This window comes from Andrena cerasifolii, chromosome 2 (assembly GCF_050908995.1).
Source record: "Andrena cerasifolii isolate SP2316 chromosome 2, iyAndCera1_principal, whole genome shotgun sequence".
In the NCBI taxonomy this organism is placed as follows: domain Eukaryota; kingdom Metazoa; phylum Arthropoda; class Insecta; order Hymenoptera; family Andrenidae; genus Andrena; species Andrena cerasifolii.
The window spans coordinates 27,310,673-27,323,477 of record NC_135119.1 but is presented as its reverse complement, the minus strand read 5'-3'; the positions used below and the strand labels follow the sequence as shown (position 1 = coordinate 27,323,477).

Here is a 12,805-nt window from a genome sequence, read left to right as displayed (position 1 = left end):
TGAAAGAGGCTTAATAGCCAAATTTGTGAATAGCTTTCTATTTGAGGTGTATCTTTCCAGATAATTCGAGGCAGAGTTCAGAAAAGTAGCTCGATGACTCGAAAGTATTTCATCGCCCGCGTTCGATAGTACTTCAGGGGGGTCGAGAAAGAGTTCTCGTTTTTATCACTGCACGCTCGCGATCGAATCGAGCGATCGTGGCTTGGTTGACACACGTCTACGTCGAACGCGTCACTGTATCACCCTATCGACCTCGTTAACGGCGAAAAGGCCTTTCAGCGAACGATTGACCGAATGGAATTACGTACCTTGCAATACACTGTGTGTCAATAGGGACGGCTCGTCTCTTCATTCAGCTGCGGTTAAATGAAACTATAATGCTGTCTAGCGAAGGAAGCGCGTATTAGTTATTAGTTCTTTTGCAACCAACGAATCGCCAACCCACGATTGTCGATTTCTCTTTCCTCTGGATTTATTTCACGAGCAATTTCTCTTTACTTTGAAACGAACTGCTTGCAAAAATATAAATTATTATTCAATTGACAGCGATTTAATTTTTGCCTGGCGATATTAGGTACAGTCACCCTACAGAGCAATAGTGACGTGAGAAATAAAGGGCTTTGCCTCGAAACTAGATCACTTGGCAAACCCCGAACGAGTCACTGATTCTTCACAAACTGCGAGCGGTAGAATGGAGGGAGTAATGGCTACGCCCATTTTTCCACTTCCATTGGAGCATGCGCAGTGGAGCCCCCGCTATTGCTTATCTCATGATTCTTAAGCTTCTGGTCTTTGAAAACCTGCTATCCTAAGAATTTCCGCAATGGTACAGTGTTTTTTTTATTCCAATCTATGAAATAGCTTTGAAACTTGCCACTATTAAGAATAGAGAGGAAGATCTCTAATCCTTTCAATAACTATATTCAGTTACTGCTTCCTTAACGCTTTGGTCTCGTATGAAAAGGGGAATCCACCAAAAAGAAAGACAAAGAACAAGATGGAGGAGGAAAACATTGAGTTTGAAATAGAGACACAGTCGTCTTTAGCTACCCACTCGGCAATTCAATTTCAAAGCCACTCAGAATCGTTTTGGTCCATTTGTCAGCGCTTTCACCGCTCTCACCATCGTAAATAGCGTTCCCTTACCAGAAAATTGGGCATTCTTTTGTGCCAGTGGAGCACTCAGGATTTAATCTTGGGGGCAGCCAAGCTGAACGGCTAAAAATATATTTAATGCAAATTCAATAAAATTCATTAGGTGATTATAAAAGTGTATTTAAAGAATACAATCCAGTTTTCTTTTCTTTTCACAATGCCCCTTCTTTGGGGGGTGCCAGAGCCCTTTCTGGGCGCGCCATTGCCTTATAGCCTAAAACAACGGTGATCTCAATAACAATGAATCTATCTTTACAAGAAACAATTATCAAAAACAGTAGCCACTTACACCATCAAATGCCAATAAAATTGAAACTCTAGAAAGCCTAGAAGCTTTCATCATATTCAATCAGTGTGAACCCCTGAATAATTAAAGTCATTCCGATCTTATCTTTTCTAAGACACTTTTTTGAAGTCAGACACATTAATTTGATCGCGTGCAGGAAACACGCAGCCAGATAAACGAAATTACGGGCAGCTGTAGGGAGATCGCTCCTGGGATAACACCAGAGACAATCCTAACGACCCTCGGGGCCAATTAGCGTTAATCGAGTTAAAGCGATTACGGGCTGCCATTAAATGTCGAGATACGATTTCGCGGGGACACTCCAGCCGATTTTCCAATTCGACAAGCCTTCCCGGTGTATTTGTAACAGTTTCACGCCGTTGTCAGCTTCTAGTGTCATCGATGTGCTTGATAATGTGGTCAGTTATTAATAAATCTGCTTCGATTGATTTAATAGAGGAAGATGTTTGTGTACGAGGAAAATTTGATTATCGGCTATTACTCATTAGCATAGAGCGGAACAATCAAGATGTTGAATTGGTCGACCGATTAGCTAAGTGGACCATTTCTGAGCCACAGTAGAATTTCTTTATCTGACCACGAGGGAATGAGCTTTCTTAGGTTTTCTTTTTGATACATTAACGTAGACATATTTGTGAAACACAAATGAGTACGATTTATTCACAAAATTTGTTTATAAAAAATATAAATATAAATACAATTATATTGCTTCTGCACAATTTACAACTCATGAAGTATTTGACATAACGATTGCATGTGATTCATTCGTTACATCCTCAGTCGTCTACTAATGAAAACGGAGTATGGGTCAACATTGACCCACTTCCATAGGTGGTCTGTTAAGGAGTTGCCTATGTAGCGAAGAATTTGTCCTACTTAGGCAAAGCGATTGAAGGGTGGTCTTCCAAGATCCTCGGGTCTTCCTAGACTCAAAAATAAAATAAAACTTTGTAGAGTGGGGAGGGTGTTTCTGTAAATATTAAAAAGAAATTCAGCCTTCGTTATCACGTCATCGATTACAGTCAGCTCACTTGATTCTGGTTACTTCAACACGTATGCATTTATATTAATCGCCCACGTCAGGTGGTTGGCATACAATATTTCGTGAATATTTTTTCGATTTTCAATTTCTAGTCTAGACCATATTTACAATTTCTACAATTTTTCGTGAATGTGGTTTAGAGAGTCTACGTGATATTTACAAAATATTGTAGAAATATTGCTGAAAGGAATTCCAAGGATGTGAATCGACTTGCTGCGAGAAATGCCTGTTGACTCGAGAGGCACGACCTGGAGGCAGGTGTAGCAGACTTCAAAAGATGCCGTGCGTCTCAGCGAGCCGTGTCCTTGCGTTTACGTAAGCGTCGCACGCGTTACGCAAAGAAGTTTAATCGCTGGCTCGAATCATTCCACACGCATATATTTTCTCCTTCGCTGGTACCGCGTGTCTCGTGAAATTTCTCGCCCGGTTCCCGCGAAAAGGAGAGCCGCGATTTCTTCCTCCTAGAAATTTAATTGGGGGACGTATTGTGCATACTGGAATTAAAAAAGAAGCTAAGTTCCTACTGGTTTCTAGACTGTTTTTTTAAAAGTAAATTATTTTGGAGAGGAAATCGTGCTTTCCTGTATCAGAGGTGGAGGTAGCTGCTCCAGTAACCCTCAGCAACCAATATCTCTTGTCTCGAGTCTAGTACACTCAAGATCTACAAATTCTCGTCCTAACCTCTCATGTCTTACTACTTACAGGGTGACAAAATATAAATGCATATTTAGTTTTGGTTATAATTTTAGTAAATCTAGATAAGTTTCAAAGATAAAAATACATAATAATACATGGCTATGAGTACATTATATTTACAGATTTTCAAAACGACTGCCTTTTGCTTTGATGCGTAACTTCAAACGCTTGGTAAAATTTCCTGCTACGCGCCGTACCCCTTCACCCGAATTTTTGTCCCATTTCCGGCACCAACACAGGCTCCAGCCCCCAAAATCGACCAGACACTGTAGCCCATCGGATTAAAATCCGGCGAATAGGGCGGCCATTCTGCAGACGTGATAAAATTCAGGAAATGGTCTTCGCACCTGAGCACGTTCGTTAAACATCTTGTGAAAAGCAAATGACACGAGGTAGAAGATAGGGGCGTGAAGTTATGCTTATTACCTATGAAGAATACAATATGCGCAATCCAATAAAAACGTCATCTCTGAAATACGTCGTCACATTTTTCTTTCAGGACAATTTAAATTTTAATTCACTTATTTTCTATAAACGTAAACATGTTCAGTTTTTGTCAGCCTGTAATTACCTTCCCCTCAAACCGTCACTCTTCCGCAACTTACCTCTACTTCCATCTCCTCCAGTACCAAACACAGTGGTGTCCAATCCCCCACGAGCACTCACAAATCACTAAATACCAGCTCCACCACTCACCTCCACCCATGCCTCCCCATAACTACTTACCTCCACAGAATTAGAAGCAGCCGTTTCATCGCGTTTCTCCCTCGCCGTAAAGTCTCGAGTCCACCCACGCGTTCGCAAACACGCCGCATCCGCTTAGAATGCAACCAGCGCGCGTACAGAGAGGTCCTTATCCTCTCGAGCTCGGAAAATGTCCGCCACGCGCTGATCCCTTCCCTTCCGCCACGCGTTAGTCCCCTTCCTACCGCTCCACGCGTTAGTCCCCTTCCTACCGCTCCACGCGTTGGTCCCCGCGTTACCCGATCGAAACAGCGCCGTCCTCGCCTCGCTTCTGTCCTTTTTATTGGCAGCCGTTTTAGCGATACGACCAGACACGGCTAGCACCGCATCAATTGCAAACCAGCCATCCCTGCGCAGCCACTAGCCAGCGCAGCCAACTTCTTTGAATACTCCTCGCGCAAACAACAAAGTTTCTCTGTATTTATCGATCCGTGCCCACCTCTGCCTCTTTTTCTCATCCCTGAGTCGAGCGTAGACGATATCGTCGCCTTCCATCGGCGCCTCGTTACGAAAACCACGCGCTTCCAAGGAAGCGAATTCCAGCGCTGTGCTTAGGAAAGCTACTTCTCCTGAATTCAGCTGCGCCTTCGACACGGCAGCACGCCCTGTCGGCGAAACTTTCGCCGCGTTACGTCAACGGCTCACTTAGCTGGCATCGAACCAGAAACTTTGGTCAATTTTCGCGCGGATAGGTGATCTTGTTGCTGGGGAATGGGCTGGGTTTAATTGGAGGTAGACTTTAGCCCACCGTGGGCACGCTGGATCCTAGAGCAAGCACAGACTTTTCCTTTTACACAATGTTTATTACTATCACGCAGATTACAAAAATATTTTTTTGTCCAAATATCTATTTTACAAATGGTGCCACACAAGGTTCATTATACAGTGGTTCAGAAAGAGTGTCTTCGGTTTGCCTTGATATTGAGCTTAAAAATAAAGACACAACGGTTTCCTTCGAATATGTTTCTCCTAGAACTCGTAATTTCGGTCTGAACTTCTGAAAAAAAATTCCAACAAAAATTATTAAAATAGCGACTAGGAGAAGGCAATTTGTACGATATGAAATTTCAGTTTTAATCTAGATCGGTGTAGGGTTAATATACTGGGTGTCCCAGAATTTAGTGAGCAGACTTTGGAAGCTTCTTGTAGAAACACTTCCTTTTTTCTTTTTTATTTCTTCAAATTTTCAACACCCTTTGTACCCTCTAGATTCTTATTCATAGAATTCTACACTCCACTGCAACGAAAAAGACCAATTTCATTTCACCCCAACTTTCTCGCCTCGCCTCGGTGGGATACCAAAACAAATCCTAGCTACCCAGCCACGCTCCTCCACTTTCAGTTTAGGGTAAAAAAGGCACTTTCCCATGAAAGGAGCATTCTGACAATTATGATTCCGATACTATCGTCGCGATGGAGCGCAATTAAGCCTCGTTAGAGAGCCCGCGAGGGCAGCGGCGCGAAGAAGAGAGACTCGCCTCTTTTTCCGACCGTCCTGCCGATTTAGGCTCGTAGCAATTCGTCGGGAAGAAATGGCGGCGAGACGACACGGAGCAAGGATTTTCAGGTCAACGAGCAGAGTAACCACACGGTCGTAAATGGCCCCAGTATATCTGTGACGGAGAGATCGATGATCGAGCAAATCGATCCTTTCCACCATTCCCAAGTGGGCATCTCCTGCTACATCCTTTCTAATTAGGGGGATATAAAATCACGTCTGAAGAGTGTTCTAAGGAAGCGGAGGATGAAGAATGTCACGGGGAAGGGCCAAAGACCTGGAACGTTCCTCGGACATTCAGTGCGCCGCGGTTTTCGGTGAAAGCGACCATTGTTCCTCTCGGTAGGCCAACAGAGGGAGAAACGGGAACACAGAGGGCGCGTGTGTATACCCTCGTGTGATCTTGCACGGTTTTAAGGTGTTAAGTCTAAATAAACCTTAGCTGGAAGCAGAGATGAGCGAAAATTTATTTTAAATGAATAATTTTATTCGTTACTCGTCGAGTTAAAATAGCTCGAGTTATATTTATTCGACGACAGATAAAGGTAAAGTATCTTTTATTCGATACGTTATTTAAATAATTTGTTAAAGTAACGGCACTGAAGCTTTAGATACGAAGGCAGAAGTGGGCAGGATGTCAGCTGGGTGGTAGAAGTGTGCTTTGTCAGTGGTCACGTTGACATATTATCCTGTCTCATAAATTTTTAGTCGTTTTGCCGGAAGTTGATGCGGCTTCGTTGGTCCTGCATGCTCGCTGGTTCTCCGCGGAGGGCGTAACGGAACGGCGGAGGGGGAAAATCGTGAAGCGTGCCCGTTTATGAACATTTCCCACGTGCCGTTGAACCGTTACCGTTCACACACGAACTGGGACCACACAATGGGCCCCGCGACCTTTCCCCTGGGCGGTTCGTGAGCCGTTAAGTGGAAAGTGTTACGAGCTCGCGGGGCTGGATCGTGCTTCTGCGAACCTTCTTCGGGGCGAAGAAGAAGAAAAGTTCCTCTTCGCCAATAGACGAGGAAGAAAAGTTCCTTTTCGCTAATAGAGGATAAACTGACAAAGGGTTAACTCAAGGTTCTACTGGAAATGTTATATTTGGTGGAGGTGGAACGAACGTGGTGGTCCACTCTTCCGGCTTTTTATTCCATTGTGGATATTCTTCTGAAGATTCGATATCCGTCGAAGAACAGAATCGAAGAAATGTTGGATAATGGGGGGGTGGGAGAAGAATGAGAAGCTGAAGGAATTGGAGGGGAGTGGAGGAGGGCTTCCTGCAGTTTTCTGCGAAATTTTTCACATGGGAAGGAATGGATTAAGCAAGACAGAAGCGTAACGGTACAATTGCTGCTGTCGATAGAGATAAAAAAGCCAGGACGTTGTGTAAGATCCTGTGGAGACAGGAAGTGGGACGAAGCACGCGACCACGTAATAGGAACTGTCTCCCCATGTCTGTTCTTTTTGGGTTCCTTCGCTTTCAGTGGCCCTGTTGTGCGATTTTCCGATCGATTCCACTTTTTTGTAAGTTTGTCCATTTTTAGTAGAATCTAGGTTTAATGGCGTGAAGGGATGGAATCTAGATCTAGTGGATCGTACAGAGTACGATTTTGATCGCTCAGGGTAGGGTAGGGTGAAATCTAGATCCTGTACGATCTGGAACCTGTGGAATGTAGATCCAGTAGAATCTATAGCGTAGAAATCTGAATAATAGAATCCAGATCCATATAGCAGTGTCTTGTAGAGTCTAGAGAGTGGGATCTAAACCTAAGAATAAGTAGTAGAATCTGGACAGTATAATCCAAATCGAGGCGAATCTGTAGAGTAGACTGCAGATCTAATAGAATCTGAAGAGTAGACTGCAGATCTAATAGAATCTGAAGAGTAGAATCTGCGTCTATTAAAATTTAAAGAGTAGAATCTAAGTTTATTAGAATTTAGAGAATAGAGTCCGAGTCTAATAGAATTTAAAGAGTAGAATCTATATTTATTACAATTTAAAGAGTAGATTCTAACTTTATCAGAATCTAGAGAATACAGTCTAAGCCTATTAGAATCTACAGAGTAGAATGTACCTAAGTAAGTTGAATACTCAAAGCAGAATGTAGGTAACTCGATCTCGTCAAACTCTTTCGTCTAAACATGCCACACTCGAAATGGGCCCTCCAGTATGCATTCGTGGCCCTTTTTATGCCACAAAATCTGCGAAAGCGGTGGAGACATGAATGCCTTCAACTGAAATGACTTTTTCGTGGAAAACCTCGGCTGCATCAGCCCACCGCAGGTCACGTGCATTCCAGACACCTAAAAGGGTTAAAATGTCACAGATAAGTCCGCGTACGTAACACACTACAAGATACATCATCAAATGGCGCGAATAACGCAATGACTCACACAACACACGCCTCCATCAATCTCGCATTTGCCCCCCATTAGCATCCCATCCAAACATATTCCTCTTCTTTTTTTTTTACATAAAACCTGCACCAGTCGTCATCTTCGTCTATCGAGCAGGCGCTTAGGGATCCTCGGGAACAAGTTCTACCTGGCGAAGCTATTTTTACAGGGTGTCGCGTATGATACGGGACAATCGTGAGTCACGTTTTAAAAACTGGTTCCGTCGTGCCCGTTGCCCCGGCACGGCCGCTCTTCGCGCGCTCTGTATACCTGGGGGACACGCGAGTCCCAACACTCGAGATGCACTCACGATTCTGTGCAACCGACGTCCTTGGACGGAGCGAGAGTACGGAGGAATGCGGTTTTGGTATTGAAATCGGTGCACTTGCGACGCTCTGTTCTCTGCTCTCTGGCTGGCCTCGCGATCGTCACACACGGACTCGTCACGTGTCTCGATATTCAATTCGGCAACGAAGGCCCACTGCATTCGTGAGCGAAAAAGTGGGAGTTAGGTAAATGGGTCACGGAGACTGTAAGTCTATTGTCGCTTTGTGATTCCCGAGCTTGCGATCTTGAATATTTGTGCGCGATTGGTTTTAATATTTTTTTATGAATATTTTATGAAGAATCCTGCTCAGATATCGTATACAATCGAATGACAGCCCTCGAAAGGCTTCTTCGCCCAAAGTATGAGAAACTAAGAGCACTTCGCCACGAAACGTTAATTATTATAGTAATTGGAGATTTAAAATTGAGAAGCTTGCAACAAGAGGGGTGCAGCTCCATTTTTTACCGTTTCTGAGTTATGACGTGTAATGTATTTAAAAAAATTCTACATCGTTTGGTGCACGTTTCATGGAAATCCGATAACAAATTAGCGATCTATTGCAAATAAATAAAAATAGAAATATTAATATTCATATTTTTATTATAGAATATTTTTTCGCCAAAAATAGAAATAAAAAACTTATCAACTCAATAACTACTACTTATTGTGTGAAAATATATATTTTCCAATTAGTGTTGAGTCAAAGCAATAATTTTGTAAACAGTTTTTTTTCTAATTTACTCCAAGTTGGTGAAACTCGAGCTGCACCGTTCTTGCTGCAAGGTCTTTATTTAATCCGCCTCGATTCTCGACCTTTTCCCGCGGGATTTCGCGAAACGGGCGCAGAGATAATAGGTTTTAGGGCGGTATTCTCAGTCGGTACTTATTCTTAAGCAAATGCTTAAGCATTCGGCATCCATTACTAGCTACTAGGTTAGTAGAGGATGCCGCATACTTAAGCATGTGCTTAAGAATAAGTAGCGACTGAGAATAACGCCCTTAATCTCGTCTCCATTACGTCAATATTTTCGGTGGCGAGAGAGGTGATCTTTCGGGCGAAAAAAATAAGTGGCTATTCGCACGAAGGAAAGGCTGATTTTTATAGTCAGCTGAGGGACGTCACCTGTACCCGAGGACGCGCTCGACACGCTCGTGTGACGCGTGCAAATGTGTCTCCAAGCCTCATATTATTCTCTAATTACCGTTAAATACCGCGGTGACGTTCGATTTCGCTGAAAACAGCACGCTCGCATTATCGCTCGCTCTCGAGTAACGAGGATCGCTCGATAACGGTCCTCGGGTTACGCAACCACCAAAATAATCGCTCCGATCGGTTATGTAAATTGTAAAGGAATTGTGCGGATTAATGCTTCCAGTTTCTGCCAAATTATATTCGCTGGAGAATAATCGCCGTTGTGGCTGTTGGGTGCTAATTAGGGCGGAGCGATACTATATCGGCGTAAATTTAAATTTGAATTTTCAGTTGACCTGGGTGCGGGATAGTTGTCTTTTGATTAACCAAACACAGCTGTAAACAAATTTTGGAAAAATATTCATGTCTGCAAGTTCGTTATCCTCTTAAAAATGTAAAAAATAAGATTCACATTGTGAATTTTTACATTGAAGATTCAACTAAAAATTCAAATTTAAATTTTTCGCCTATATAGTATCGCTTCGCCCTAGTGCTAATGCATTTGGGTGCTACTGAGGGTATAGTTTGTGCAATAATTGGTGTACCAAGCAATAGTGAGGCTTGTGGGAGAAAAGGAAAGGAAACTGAAGGGTGAAGAGCCTGTGGCAGTTCTTTGATCGCAGGTCACGTAATAGGGATGCTTCGATAATAGATCATTTGGCGAACCCCGAAACTAGTTCATCGCTATCCCCATAGAGTTTGTGCTGCGAAGAGAAGAAGGGAGCTCCCCTTTATGCGACTATATTGTACATTTTCTGTACTCAGTTCAATTTTCAGTGTTTGTGTTGTTTATTAATAAAATTTAATTCATTCTTCGGCCAGGTTTGTTGAATGAAAGTAGCGTATGGCTTTTAGTCACGCTCTTTTGACGTTCTGTCGCCATGTTCGCTTTAATAGTCGAGAATTAATCTTAATTACAATCTATCATTCCATTTGCGTAGTTACGGGGAACAAGGTCGTTCGTTGTGTTTTTTCAATTTTCAATGTTTTAAGGAGGAAATTCTGTTGTTTTTGTGCTGGACAGAGAATTGCACTTTGGGCGGTGGATTATTGGATTCCCGTAGCTGTCGGAGGGCGATGAAAGTTGTTGGCCGCACCTAATTCGGATCATTTTAAGCCCTCCACGAGATTAACGATCCCATTTCGTGTCGGCGACCCCTCCCTATACGATCGATACCTATCGATCCGTGGAGAACAAAGGTTAACGCGCAATAGTCTACGGACGACTTGTGCGCAACGCTTCTACCAGCTGTTATTCTGCGGCGGAGGGTATAAAAAGTCCCAGTACCGATCACCGTGGTTTTTAAGCAGATAAATGATTTTTGAAGGGTTGGTGGGGGTAAGTGTTGAACCTCCATGGTGGTCAGTTCGGGGTAACTTGTGAACCTGAATAGAGGTTTTAATGGTAACTCGTGAACCTCTGTAGAGGTTTCAAGGAAAACTCGTGAACATATATAGAATTTTCAAGGGTAAATGCTAAACTTCTATAGAGGTTTCAAGGGTAACTCGTAAACCATTTTAGAAGTCTCGAAATCAACCTCTACGAAGGTTAGCCTCCATATCATAGAGAAATGAAGTTGAATCAATGTCCCAAGGTAGATACCACATAATTTGCTTAACATTTTCTGGAATTATCAATTTCCAATTACGAGGACTGTTAATTTTTCAATGAATAATATAGTCAATAATTACACTGTTGCTAAGTAAGACTAGCCACAAAACGGTTTTTCGCGATCGCAGAAAACAGGCGAGCTGTTTATTTTAGCCAGATAACGGACTCCAGTCTAAAAGGCCTTGACAGTGAGCGGACGGCTCGACGAATCTTCTCCGGCAGCCTCGAAACGCGTCCAATCAGTATTCAAATATTATTTCAGATGACGTACTCTTGAAACATTTGCAAGACACACAAGGCATGATGTGTTCTCAAATCAACCTTCCTAAAATTTCAAAAATCTCCAAAATCTCCAAGCATTCAAACTTCGAAAATCCCTCGACCAAATATTCTTCGACCCTCTTCCTTCCCTTTTTCTTCACCTTTCCAATAAAATTTCTGAACATTTGCACGAGGAAATATTAGGAGGTCATCTAGGAGTTCCTTTAAATTCACGCTAAAATTCCATAAAATATTTCAAATCCAAATATTCTTCAACCTCCCCCGTTTTCCATCAACATCCCACTGAACCTCCTAGAATTCCTCAAACCAAAATATTCTTCAACCCTTTCCGTTAACTTCCCTCTGGAACCTCAAAATCCGTCAACACTAAAGCCCTCCCAAATCCCACACATCTGATCAACCGTAACATCCCCGACAGAAAACAATGAAAATACTCCAACGTCCAAAGAAATACCCACATCTCGCGGTCCTCTTGCAGTCACGTGGCCAACTTGATAAAATTTCAAAATTTCAATTCTATCTATATTCCACCGCCACAAACAAAAACCGCTCCTATAAAGACCTCGACATCTTCGGCTCGCTAAAGCCGTCGTGCATTTCGATGAAGCGCGGCGATACGAAGAGAGAAGTTTATAAACCATCGATGACCGAAGCGCGGCTACAGTTAACTAATTATTATTAATTTCTCTGATTCGTTTCGCCGCGATTCGCCAAAACGCGCGACGGCCATTCTCTCTCGAAACGCTTATTGGTAGCGATAGATAGTTGAGCGTTTAATCGAGGCGGCTTTCGGAGCATGAAAATTTACACTGACGTCAGACTTCGTGCATTCTCGACGGTCCGTCGTCGGGATTGCCAATTATTGCTCCTATCCGGTCGCGATAGTTCACGACCGTTTTGCGTCCCATTCCTCGCCGCGTATTATCGCAGTAAGATGTTTTCGGTAACCTGGCCCCGGATATAAATACAGAAAAATGTGCACGGAACTGTTATCAACAGCGTAGCTAAAAGGACGAAATGAAAGAACAATAAAATTCAAGGATCACTCTCTATAATTACTCACTAAGTATCGTCAAGTTCCACTGATTGAGTCTGTACCACGTGAAGCTTCTTTGAATTCGGTGTACTATCTAAGCGCAAGCCACGTGCGGGAAACCATCAGTCTCGTTCGTTAACCATGCTAGCTCAACGCACATGGGCGTTCCCCGCACGTGGGGCGGGGGAACATCTTCGCGGGTATAATATTGTGTACGTAGAAAGTTGGCTATTACGTAAACGATTAAGTAACTCTTAGTAATTATTGAAAACGAGGAAAGTAGAAAATGTGGCGTTATGTTTTTTTTTAAACCCCCCTGTTCCCATTTTCTATTCCGAACGCGGCAAGAGCGTTCGCAGGGCACCGAAACGCGGGTAACGATGGAGGAGCATGATTGGCATCGATGGTTATTAGAATTCATACTGATCTGGGCCACTTGCCGCTCGGTTGACGCAGGCCCGCGCGTAAAGCGGCCGAACGCGACCCCTTTAGCGACGCAGGCCCGCCCGTCCGTGCGTGTGCGG

General features: G+C 43.2%; 1 protein-coding gene and 1 long non-coding RNA gene across 2 annotated transcripts in view; one reads left to right on the top strand and one right to left on the bottom strand.

The window, feature by feature from the left end:
* Positions 1-12,805, top strand: part of L(1)g0289 (plexin domain containing lethal (1) G0289) — a 34,260-nt gene that overhangs the window by 15,197 nt on the left and 6,258 nt on the right. The window lies entirely within an intron of this gene.
* Positions 2,118-4,498, bottom strand: LOC143366467 (uncharacterized). The gene is made up of 2 exons (XR_013084744.1): positions 3,927-4,498; positions 2,118-2,965 (listed from the first exon to the last, which is right to left on the bottom strand). It is a non-coding gene; the product is annotated as an uncharacterized LOC143366467 (long non-coding RNA).